Below are 10,808 nucleotides of genomic sequence, written 5' to 3'. Positions count from 1 at the left end.
AGTGCAGGGGTAGCCTCCAGGAAGGAATGACAAAGGGACCCAAAGGAGATGCATGTTCACTATCTGGATAGTGATAGTCGCTCCATGGTGCACTCTACTGTATGTCAAAACTTATCAGTGAGTATTCTTTAAACATGTGCAGCCTATTGCATACCAAGTATATGCCAATAAAAGTTTTTAAAAATCTAACCAGTATGTATGTTCCTTTATTTCAGTTCTAAGAATTGATCGCAAAGAATCAGAAATGTATGTTAAGATACAGCATACAATGTATTCATTGTGAAACTATTTATTAAAGTCAAACAGTTGACAAGCTGGACATGGTGGTGAACCCTTGTAATCACAGCACTCAAGAGGCTAAGGCAGGATAATTGCAAGTTTAAGGCCAGCATAGGCCATTTAGTGTGTTCCAAACCAGTCTGGACTATACGGCCAGACACTGTCCCAAACGTACAGAGAAGGAGATGAGGGGAGAGGGAGAGGGAGGAAGGTATGTAAACATCTAAAAGAAGAAAATTGAGTAGATAAACTATGGCACATACATGTGTTGCATTAAGATGTTACCATTAAATATCATGCTACAAACAAAATATCATGAAAAACGGTGGTCTATGTGAAGCAAGATAGAAACTAATGTTTATATACAGTAGTGCATGCTTTTCAAAAAGTCTCTGTTAGAAACTGATAATCATACTTCTGTCTTCACCTCAGAGTTAGAAACCTACTCCAACATGCTCAGAAGCTGGGAAAATGGAAAGCAAAATATAGGTTTTGTTACTTAAGAGTTTTGATTGGAGGAATGAGGACCAGAGCTAAGGCAAGGGGGGCTTTGTAGTCTTTTCCACTGTGAGTTACTCTAACCCATCCCAAGCTGAAGGCAACCCCAAATCAGTCAGTGTCAGCCCTAGAAGCTGATCCCTGTGTGGCTGTCTCAACTGGTGGCTACTGCACACTGGGCAGAGTGTTTAGCATCACTAGTCCCCACTACCAGATACCATGGTCCTCTCCAAATCATGGAGTGAAAAAGAAACATCCCCATATACTTCCAAATGCACCCTCAGTTCAGGGTAGCAGAACTACTCCTGGCTAAGAAGCACTAGATGAGCTGAAATGAAATCCATGAATTTGACAATGGAAGAGCCATGCTTTAAAATGTCCCCAATCTCATCTGCCCTCTGCCTCATAATTCTTCTTCCACAGGGATAGGGGGTGAGAAGAAAGCTACGGGGAAAGCTGAAGGTCTCTAGTTTGATGTAAGTTTGCAGCACACTGTTTACCAAACTGTTAAAAGAGTTAGAAACCTATTCCAACATGCTCAGAAGCTGGGAAAAAGAGCTCAAAGAGACAGACAGCAACTCACAACAAGGAAAAAGGAATACGTTTATTACTCAAGCAGCAAAGAAAAACAGGCACCTGAGTTCAGCACAAGGCAGTCCCCAAAGTCTTAGGGCAGCATCTTTGGATGGATGGAGTCCTATTTGTGCTCTATTTGTGCCACAGACAAAACTATAGAAGGCAAGGGTTTTAAAACCCTAGGGTGACACGAGTGGTTGGGCTTAAAGCATTAAAGGACATGCTGTTTCTAGGAGAGACTGGATCAGAACGGACATGGTCAGATCACTCTCTCGGGGTGTCCCAATCAGCACATTCTACAGCAGTTCTTTTTTTTTTTTTTTTTTTTTAATTTTTATTTAAGGAGAAAAGAAAAGAAAGAAAAAAAAACAGTGAAGGGGTACAAGTTATACAGATTTACAGAATAAAAAAATGCGCAGTAGGAAATCACTAGTTAATGGATTACATATTGCCATCTTAGAAATAATTGTTCAAGTCACAAAATTAAAGCTTGTAGAGTGGACATTCCACCAATGATACTGCAAACAGTTCTGTTCAATGATCCAATAAAACTCTGTGATATCATTTTCTATCTTATACTTTTAAATATACATGCAGTTATATAGTTTAGAGCACTTTCTTTTCCTCTCTTTTGTACAGTGACTATTACACATTTTGGGTTTCATTGCTCCCACGGTTCTTGTTGCTTTTTTGGAAGAGAGTAAAACCAAATGTGACATAACAGAACAGAATCGGTCAAGTCAAAAGGGTGGACATAATAGATAACATAAAAACATAATACAAGGTGATCAACAATGGTTACCCTAATGCCTCCCGCTATTTCTAATAGAATTGCCTATATCATTAGTTGTAATACAATTGAACAAAACCGTAAAGAATAAAACCGACAAAACCAAAACATTGGAGACATTGTAGGTCTTCAAAAGTAGATAAAAGTCAACGAGAATGGGCGTTATAATGAATCTCATTATCTTCTCAGCTGATGCCTAAACTTTCGAACCTGATACTATCCAGCAAAACAGAATATAGGGACCTCAGTCAAAAACAAGATGGTGAGAGTAATACAGGGCTTCAAATCGAGATAATAGAAAGTCAAAGTGGGTTACTATATTATATCCTGCTATATTTTTCCCTGTAATTAAATGGGTAAAAATAAAAAAGTAAATAATGGAGTGGAGATTGAGAAAAAAAAAAAAAAAAGAGGGCATAACAGCGAAACAGGGCAGATCAAAACATAACCATTTAAGCAGAATAGTGTTTCACCACCAGCTAATCCTGACCCAAAAATAGTTACCATATTGACTCCCTCCCTGAAGTCCTTGAGTACAACTTCATATACTGTAGCATTAAGTATATCAAAACAATGTAAATCCATTTAAGAGAATATCAGCATTATAGAGTATTTAGAATCGACTAACAGAAAATGAACAATGGTCTCTGTATAATCTCCTTGTCTTTAAAAGGTTTTTTCTTATACTATCGTACATAGTAAAATCCAATAAGATACAACCTGTTTAGACCATTGGAGACAGAAGAACAAAAGCTAGATGAGACTTCAAAACAAGATGGTACTAAATCAGCATTACCTATTAAGATGTCATTTTCTCCAAAAAAAGCTGTTCCTATCATCCAATCTTCTCTGTCTCATTTCTGTTGAGCTCTTTTTCTGTCAGTAGCTGTCAGTTTGTCTTCTTCGTTTTGGTCTCTGCTCTATTCGTTGTGGCCTCCCCGCCCCTATTTCTGGGTTCTTTGTATTTTTCTTTTTTTAGAATATCCTGCAATACTTTCTGTAGGGTTGGATTGGTGGTTGCAAATTCCCCCAGTTCCTCTTTATCTTGGAAGCACCTCGTTTTTCCATCAATTTCCAGGGACAGTTGTGCAGGATATCTCAATCTTGGCTGTAGATTATTATCTTTCAAAGCTTGAATTATTTCTCCCCATGCTCTTCGTGATTTGATGGTTTGTGAAGAGAAATCTGCTGTAATTTTGATGGGTCTTCCCTTGTAAGTGATCTGTTTCTTGTCTCTTACAGCTTTTAATATTCTGTTCTTGTATTGAATTTCTGGAATTTTTATTATTATATGCCTGGGTGTTTCTCTATTAGGGTTGTAGGTAGCTGGGGTCCTGTATGCCTCATACATTTGAGTATCTTTACCTTTTGCTAAATTAGGAAAATTCTCCTGGATTATTTCTGTGAGTAGCTTTTGTAGTTCACTTGTTTGTGTCCCTACTTCTTCTTTTATGTTCTTAATCCTTAAGTTATGGCTCCTCTTATCATCTTCTTGTCTTTGTATTATTGCTGTGTGTTTCTTTGTTATTTTTAAGAAGTTTTTCATTTCATTCTCCCATGTTTCAAGTCTGCCCTCCAATTCAGATAGTCTGTCCTTAGTTTCTTTCAAGCTGTTATGCCAGTCTTGGGTATACTGCTTGATTTCTTGATAGTCCCTTTGCACCTGCTTCACATACTCAATGCTTTCTCTGTTTTCTCCATCAAGCAATTCTCCCCTCTTTTTCTGTTCTTCCACTCCACCATCTGCTTTTTCCTGGGTGGTGCTTAGCATTTCTCTAACTATTCTGCATACTTCTAGCTTCAGGTCATTGATAACTTCATTCCTGAATTGGTCTATGAGGCTCTCTAAATGGCACTTAATGTATATTGGTACAGTGTCCACTATTGCCTGATTCTCAGGATTGGGGGTCGAGGAGCCTTTTTTGTTGCTTCCCTTCCCCATATTTTCTGTTCCTTATAAAATGTAATCTTACACAGGAGGCCCGGCTTCCCTGCCTGTCAGCCACAGCTTGATCGAATTGCGCTGGCTAGTTGTTCCCGCTCACCGCTGCGCCCCAGGGAGTTGCGGAGGAGGCAGCCTACGCGGAAGTCGGTCGCTCCTCCGGGCCACCGTCAGGCTCTGGGATCTGGGCTAGGCCAGCCTAGGGGGTCCGCGAGCAGCGTCCCTCCGGCCAGGCACCTTTCACCAATCCCGTCCGAGAGGGAAATGCGCGGCTGCAGTTGCCACCGCGCCCTGCTCTTACAGGACTGCCCGCGCCCAGAAAATCCTCCGCTGGAGTCAGACTGCGGTAGGGAGTCAGTTCCTCGCTCACCTCGCCACCAGTCAGCCTTCCTTCCTGCCCGTTGCGTTTCCGAGACCGTTCCCAGACGCCCGTTCCCAGAGCTCGGGGGTCGCGTCTCTCCTTGCTGAGCCGCTGTGGAGGTAGCCGGCCGTCGCGCGGCGGGAAATCCAAGCCGCGGTTTCCAATGGCGCGGAGTCGAGCCTCCACACCGAGATTTTTCTGTTCCTATTTTAGCGCCAGGACTGTATTCCAAGTTGGATTCTCTCAGCCCAGTTCGTTCCTGAGTCAGCAGAGCATATCTCTACTGGTTCGTATCTCCTTAGTCCGCATCATTCCTGGCCTCTGAGCCGAGCCTTTAGAGAGCGTTCAGTAGTTGCTGTTGTCTGTCCGCCATGTTCTCCAGAGCCTCCTCTACAGCAGTTCTTGAGAACTCCAAGGAAGAAGGGCTGAGTAAAGCCAAGGCCAGCTGAGGAACTGCCCTACATTCCGCCTGACGCTCCTTCAGGAATGGAAGTCCAGTGTAACTGTCCTCAGTAGGATCATGGGAGAAAAAGAATGATGCCCTTTGCAATCTACATATCTCTGTAAAGGTTAAAAAATGAGGACATATGCCTTGCTGTCACTAATGGTCCACATTGCCTGGCTTTGTTAGTGAGGAGAGAAACAGGAGGGAGGAGGAAGTTAGAAAATTATGGGTAGTTACTTTCATTTTCCTTTGGTTTGGGATTATATTTAGTTTTTCCAAGTTCCCTGAATATATGATTTTTGCTATTAAAGCAGAGAAAGTCCTTTAAAAAGAGAGAGAAAAACAAAAATCAAACTCAAATGAAAAGAATTCCTAAGCTTCCCAGAGCCCATGGCTGGGGCAGTATTGGCCCTGAAATGACTCCTTCCTCTTCCATTGTTTCTAGGTTAGTGTCGTACAATTTGTGAAGACAGCATTCGGGGACACGTGCTCATCATCTCTAACAGTGCTACCCTGGAACTGTTCAGCTTACTAAACAAGATTGGATTCTGATTTTGCCTTTCTTAGCTGATAGAGTGACATGAAATGATTTTTCTAGAAGAGCCTCCACTTAGCATCCTCATGGGGTTGACATTCAGGCATCTCCTGGATCAGTCTTCTCAAACTGATCAAGCCAAAACCTTAGGTACAAAACTAAAGTTACAAAAAATCATAGACATTTGCCTATCCAAAGTTTTAACATCAAAAACATTGCATGCACTATCATAGTGCTATCTGTAATTTAATTTTGTTTCAAAGTATTAATTTCTATTGTCAGTCGCTTTGCCCTATCCCAGGAAACAAAAGCTGTGTGGAACCCATCTTCCTTCTGTCCCATTATGCTGTAACTACCTATCGCCTCCCTTTAACGATTACACCAAAAAGCTAGTCTGAGGACCTTCTTTGACTGTAAAGCTGACTCCCTGTCTCTTTTCATGCCTCCCCTTGCTCCTGGCGTTATCGTGATTCAAACTCCAGACATCATACAGACTTCACATATCAACTCGGGTACGCCATATCAACTCCAATACGCCATACCAACTTGAGCCTCAGAGGAAGTCCAGGAGATTTTGCTAAAACTTTAGCCACATAGCAAGAAGAAACTGTCCTGCTAGACCCAGACACACAGTCATCCACCAATCCAGAATTTTTGCAATCAGAAAACTAGAAATTTCTTTATATTAATGACTTTTCTGTTGGTGATTGTAGCAAATGCCACAGAAACAATCCGTAACTATTTGAGAGCTAAAATAGTCTCCATACACATGGTTTTTAGAAATTTTGGCCAGCCACCACCTCACAGAGATCTCACTGTCTCTGAACAAAAACTGTCTTCCACAAAGATGTCTCACACAGAGACAAGTCTGATTGAAGGGGTTTGAGATCTGTATCATTTGACCTGACAGTCAGGCAGGGAAAAGGCTTTTTTAAAAGTGTACTCTGGGTCTTTCTGGGCAAGTACTGAACAACCAAAAGCACAAAAGTCTAGATGATCCTGCATGGCAAATGTTTGGAGCCAGAAAAAGCTGAGCCTGCTTAGGTCCCTGAGCATTCTAGGATGAGGGATTCTCCATGATTTTTTGCACTGATGGACAGTAAGAGACACATTTTCAAATGTGATTCAGTACACATATACTTGGTATTGTAGGAAATTCATTCCAAATTCCTGAGGTGGGTTGTTGTCACAGCCTAGTGCTGGGAGCCAGAGGCCTGGGTCATCCGGGACTGGCTCAGGGAGCATGCTGGAGGCTCAGCACTGGGGACCCAAGAAGGGATGATCCTTAAACTTCTGTTTTTGTGAGAAATGGAGCCACAGACCTCTGTTTTTTTCTAAGGGGAGGTGCTCATGCACACCTGAGAAAGTTGGAGGAAAGTTCTACATCAATGCACTTGGCTCCTCCAAGTTTCATCATTCACCAAATAAGCATAATTGCTCCATGTTTAAGAGGTGCTGGGAACAGAGGCACTGCTGATAATTGCCTAATGGGTGGGCGAAATGAGGTGTGAGGCACATCGATGTGAAAAAAGCAATAGCCACAAGTTTATTAACATTGAAAATTAAAATAAGCTTGGCCCCAGCCAGGCAGTCTTTGCTGAAATGAATCCCATTATCCTTCTAATAACTGCATGGGGCTCAATTTGATGCTACCCAGGGGGTAGAGAAGCCTCAATACAGGTCACCTCTCTGCCAGCTTCAGGGATCTAAAGATTCTCTGGTTCACTGGTAACTATCACAGAGAAACCACAAACACCCGGCCTCCCTTGCAGCTCCTCCAATTCCATGTAAATCCATCCAACATTTGAAGAGCTGCAAAAGGGGAAGACAGAAAAGGGTCACATTCTGTCTCAGTGTCTTTTTTTAATTGTTGCTGAATGGAATTTGCAAAAATGTCTGAGGCAGTTCTGGGATTGAACAAGCCAGAGCCGCAGGAAGGAAGTCCAAGGTCCTGCCTGCTGCTGAACGATCAAGCAATCTTCTTTTCATACCTTGATCAGATCATCAAATACTTTTAGACACCCAGAGACAGAAGTAGAGCTGCTTCATGCAGTCTATGCAGGAACCAAGGCTTTCCCAGTAAAATGCTCAGCTAATAATTCACTAGTCAGCATATGCTCTACCTATGGCATAATGAAAAGGCACAGAAAGCAACTTAGGGTGGTCAGAGGAATGCGTGAGCTCAGGTAAAGTCAGATAATGGGGAGGGAACCCTGCGAATAAAACCTTGCTGATTTTCAGAGGCACTCAGAGGAGTGGGAAGGGGACCAGCCAAGCAAACACACGACAGTGAACTGGGGTCCAGAGAGACAAGCACTGGGAAACAAATCCAGATTCTGCTTGAATTCTCTACAGAAAGGGAATCACTGGAGAGTTCAGAGAAGAGGAACCATATCATTAACTAATTTAACTTACTTTACACTGAATTCATTCTACATTTTAAAATACATTCGGAGTTTACATTTTAGCTCACTTTAAATTGCGTAAACTCTACTCACTGGCTTTCAGTGCCAGTCCCTCACAATTGGGCCCTGTGTGTCCCGGAAACCTGGCTCCCCGGCCACACCCACTCCACTTTCTCTGAGCTTGGGAGGATGATTCTGTGCCCAAGCCTTCGGCACCTCTTTCTGTCTCACTTTGAGCCGCTGACCTTGTCTCCAGGTCCTACTGCTACTACTTCTGCTCCTCCCCTGCCTGCGCCCACAAACCTCCCTCCCTCCCTTCTGCACCCCACCAGACTGGCCTGCAGAGCTCCTCCCTCACTTACCTGAGGACACTCCCCAAGTCCTTCCTTCCAGCTCCCGGAAGTGTTTTCCTCTCGTCTATCAACTCCACCAGCAAATAAACTCACAACAATTTCTCTCATCTTAAAAAAAAATAATCCTTTCTTGGTCTCTTCTGCTCCTAGTTTCAGAACCATTCTTCAAAAAAGCTGTCTACACTGGCAGACTCGGCTGCCTTTCCTTCCAGCCTGGCTTGAACACACCCCAGTCAGGCTTTTGCTGCCGCCTCCTCCAGCAAAGCTGTCACCAGTGCTGGCTGTGGTGCTGACTGTGATGGTCAACTCTCCCTTCTCACCCGGCTGGAACACTCAGTAGCAACCTTCATTTGCCTAGGAAACTATTCCTTCTCTATTTCCAGCAAGTTCCTTCTCATTTTTTAACCTCAAAAAATTATAAGTGCCTTAGGAATGAGTCCTGGGTCTCTTTCTTTCTCTAAATTATATTCTTAATTGATCTCAAATACTTTCATGGCCGTAAACACCATTTGCTAACAAGTTCCAAATATATCTTCATCCTCGACCACTCTCCCAGCCACCAGAGAGATCTCTGCATGAAAAAGTGTTTGTAGGCATCTGAATTTAAGAGTTCAGGACCAAAGTAGTTCTTGCCCCACCTCCCTTCCGCCGCACAAACACCTGCATCCCACCTGCATCCCCAAATGTCTTCTCAATAAACGTTATCCCTTCCCATCCTTGGCTCAGGACCATGACTTTAGTCACCCTTGACCCCTTTACCTCCATGCATTCCAATACATCAGCAAACCCAAACTGTGTCCAGACTGACCACCTGTCACTACTCATACAAGCCTTTCCCTGCTCCAAGTCACCTTCCTTCCCCAGGATGGCTGCAACCGTCTCCCAAAAGAGTCCATATTTCCACCCTTGCCCCAATACTAGCTATTCTCCACATAGCAGGGAGAAGGACACTTTAAAAATAAAAGCTAAATCATGAATCTCTCTGCTCAAAAATTCTAATAACTTCCCAGCTGCCTGAGAATAAAATCCAACACTCTTACAATGGCCTAAAGTCTCCTATACATTCTGGCTCCGAGTACCTCTCTGGCCCATCTATTGTGCTCTCCCTCTCACTCTGCTGGGCCCTGCGGACACCTGGCTATGCCTCTAACAACAGGCGTGTCCTGCCTTATGACCTTCGGAATCACTGTTCCTTCTGTGGAATGTAGTGCTCACACATGTCACTCGGCTTACTCCTTTGTTCCTCTAGCCCTTCCCAGGGAAACCTTCCCCAGCCATTCTATACAACACGCATGCACACAGACCCTCCAGCCCATATACCCCACTTTACTTTCCTCCACTCAGCACCATGTGCTGAATCAGCTTTTATTTCTTTATTCATTGTCTTGCTGCTACAATATAAGCCCATTTGAGCAAGGACTTTGTTGTATCAATTCCTAATATTTAGTAAGATCTCATTAATATTTGCTGAGTATAACATACTTATTTGAATCCACTTTTTTAAGTATCTGCCAGCTACAAGAAAAACACAAAATGCGTCACTGCTCCAGCTGTCCACTGGTGAGTGACAGTACTCACTAGGCCATAGTAATTCCTACTGATGTCCCCAAAACTACTTTGAACCCATGGGGTTGCTGGCACCCACTATTCCTCTATGTGCTGACACACCTGGAGATTACCACGGTGAGTTTATTTCTGTTCTCTATGTCCTTGCCCAGGGTGAGTTTTCTCAAGCCATCTGCTGCCTGTTGCTTCCATCTAGAACAAAAGTAATTGACCATAACCTACAGGCCCATCCATCAAGCTAAGGGATGGTGCTGGGATATCAAGTCTCAGCTCTTCCATTTATATACCCTGTGACCTTGGCCAGGTTTTTAAATTTCCCGAACCCAAGTTTTCTTAAAAAGTAGACTATGAAAAGTAAAACTATAGTAGATGGTGCTTGGTATGTAATATTTAAAGGTTGGTTTCCTTCCTTTCTCCCACAAGAAGTGACCCTAAAATCATTCTGAAATCACAATTTTTAGCCTGACATTTGACCATAGTTCCCCAAAGATACCAGGCTAGGGCTCAGCAGAGATGGAAAGCAGCTTGGGATGCCTGGACCTGTCTAGGCCATTCCCTCCCCCTCCCCCTCCCCCTCTCCCTTCCCCTTCCCCTCGTCCTCCACACAAGCCCACTGAAGGACAGGCTGACTTTGGCACCCTTCTTGCATTTATGGCAGTCCTTCTCTGTCCTGCAAGGATGGTGAACTGAATGCAGAAAAATGACAGGTCATTACAGATGTATTGCATGTTGTAAAATAAAAGGATGCCCTTGTTGAAAAGCCAAATGACTTACTTGAGGATGATAGGCATGGGATATCACAAATGCAGAATGCAGATGTCACCCTTTCATGTGTGATCATTATGTACTGCAAACATGTACTAATAAAATAAAAAATTTAAAAACTAGTTTGAATATGCAGGTGGCACTCTCACTGATACTTGTAACACTGGCAGGGATCCTTTAACTGGAACGCTCTCTGACAGTAACTCTCCATTACTCATTGCTTTATTGATTTGGGTTCAGCTCTAAAAGTTCAGACTTGGAGGATGCTCAAGCCAGGTCTCCACTGAGCAGAG

Source organism: Cavia porcellus, unplaced genomic scaffold, assembly GCF_034190915.1.
Source record: "Cavia porcellus strain 051 isolate PalLab524CR breed Dunkin Hartley unplaced genomic scaffold, mCavPor4.1 scaffold_2, whole genome shotgun sequence".
In the NCBI taxonomy this organism is placed as follows: Eukaryota; Metazoa; Chordata; class Mammalia; order Rodentia; family Caviidae; genus Cavia; species Cavia porcellus.
This window is presented reverse-complemented; position numbering follows the sequence as displayed.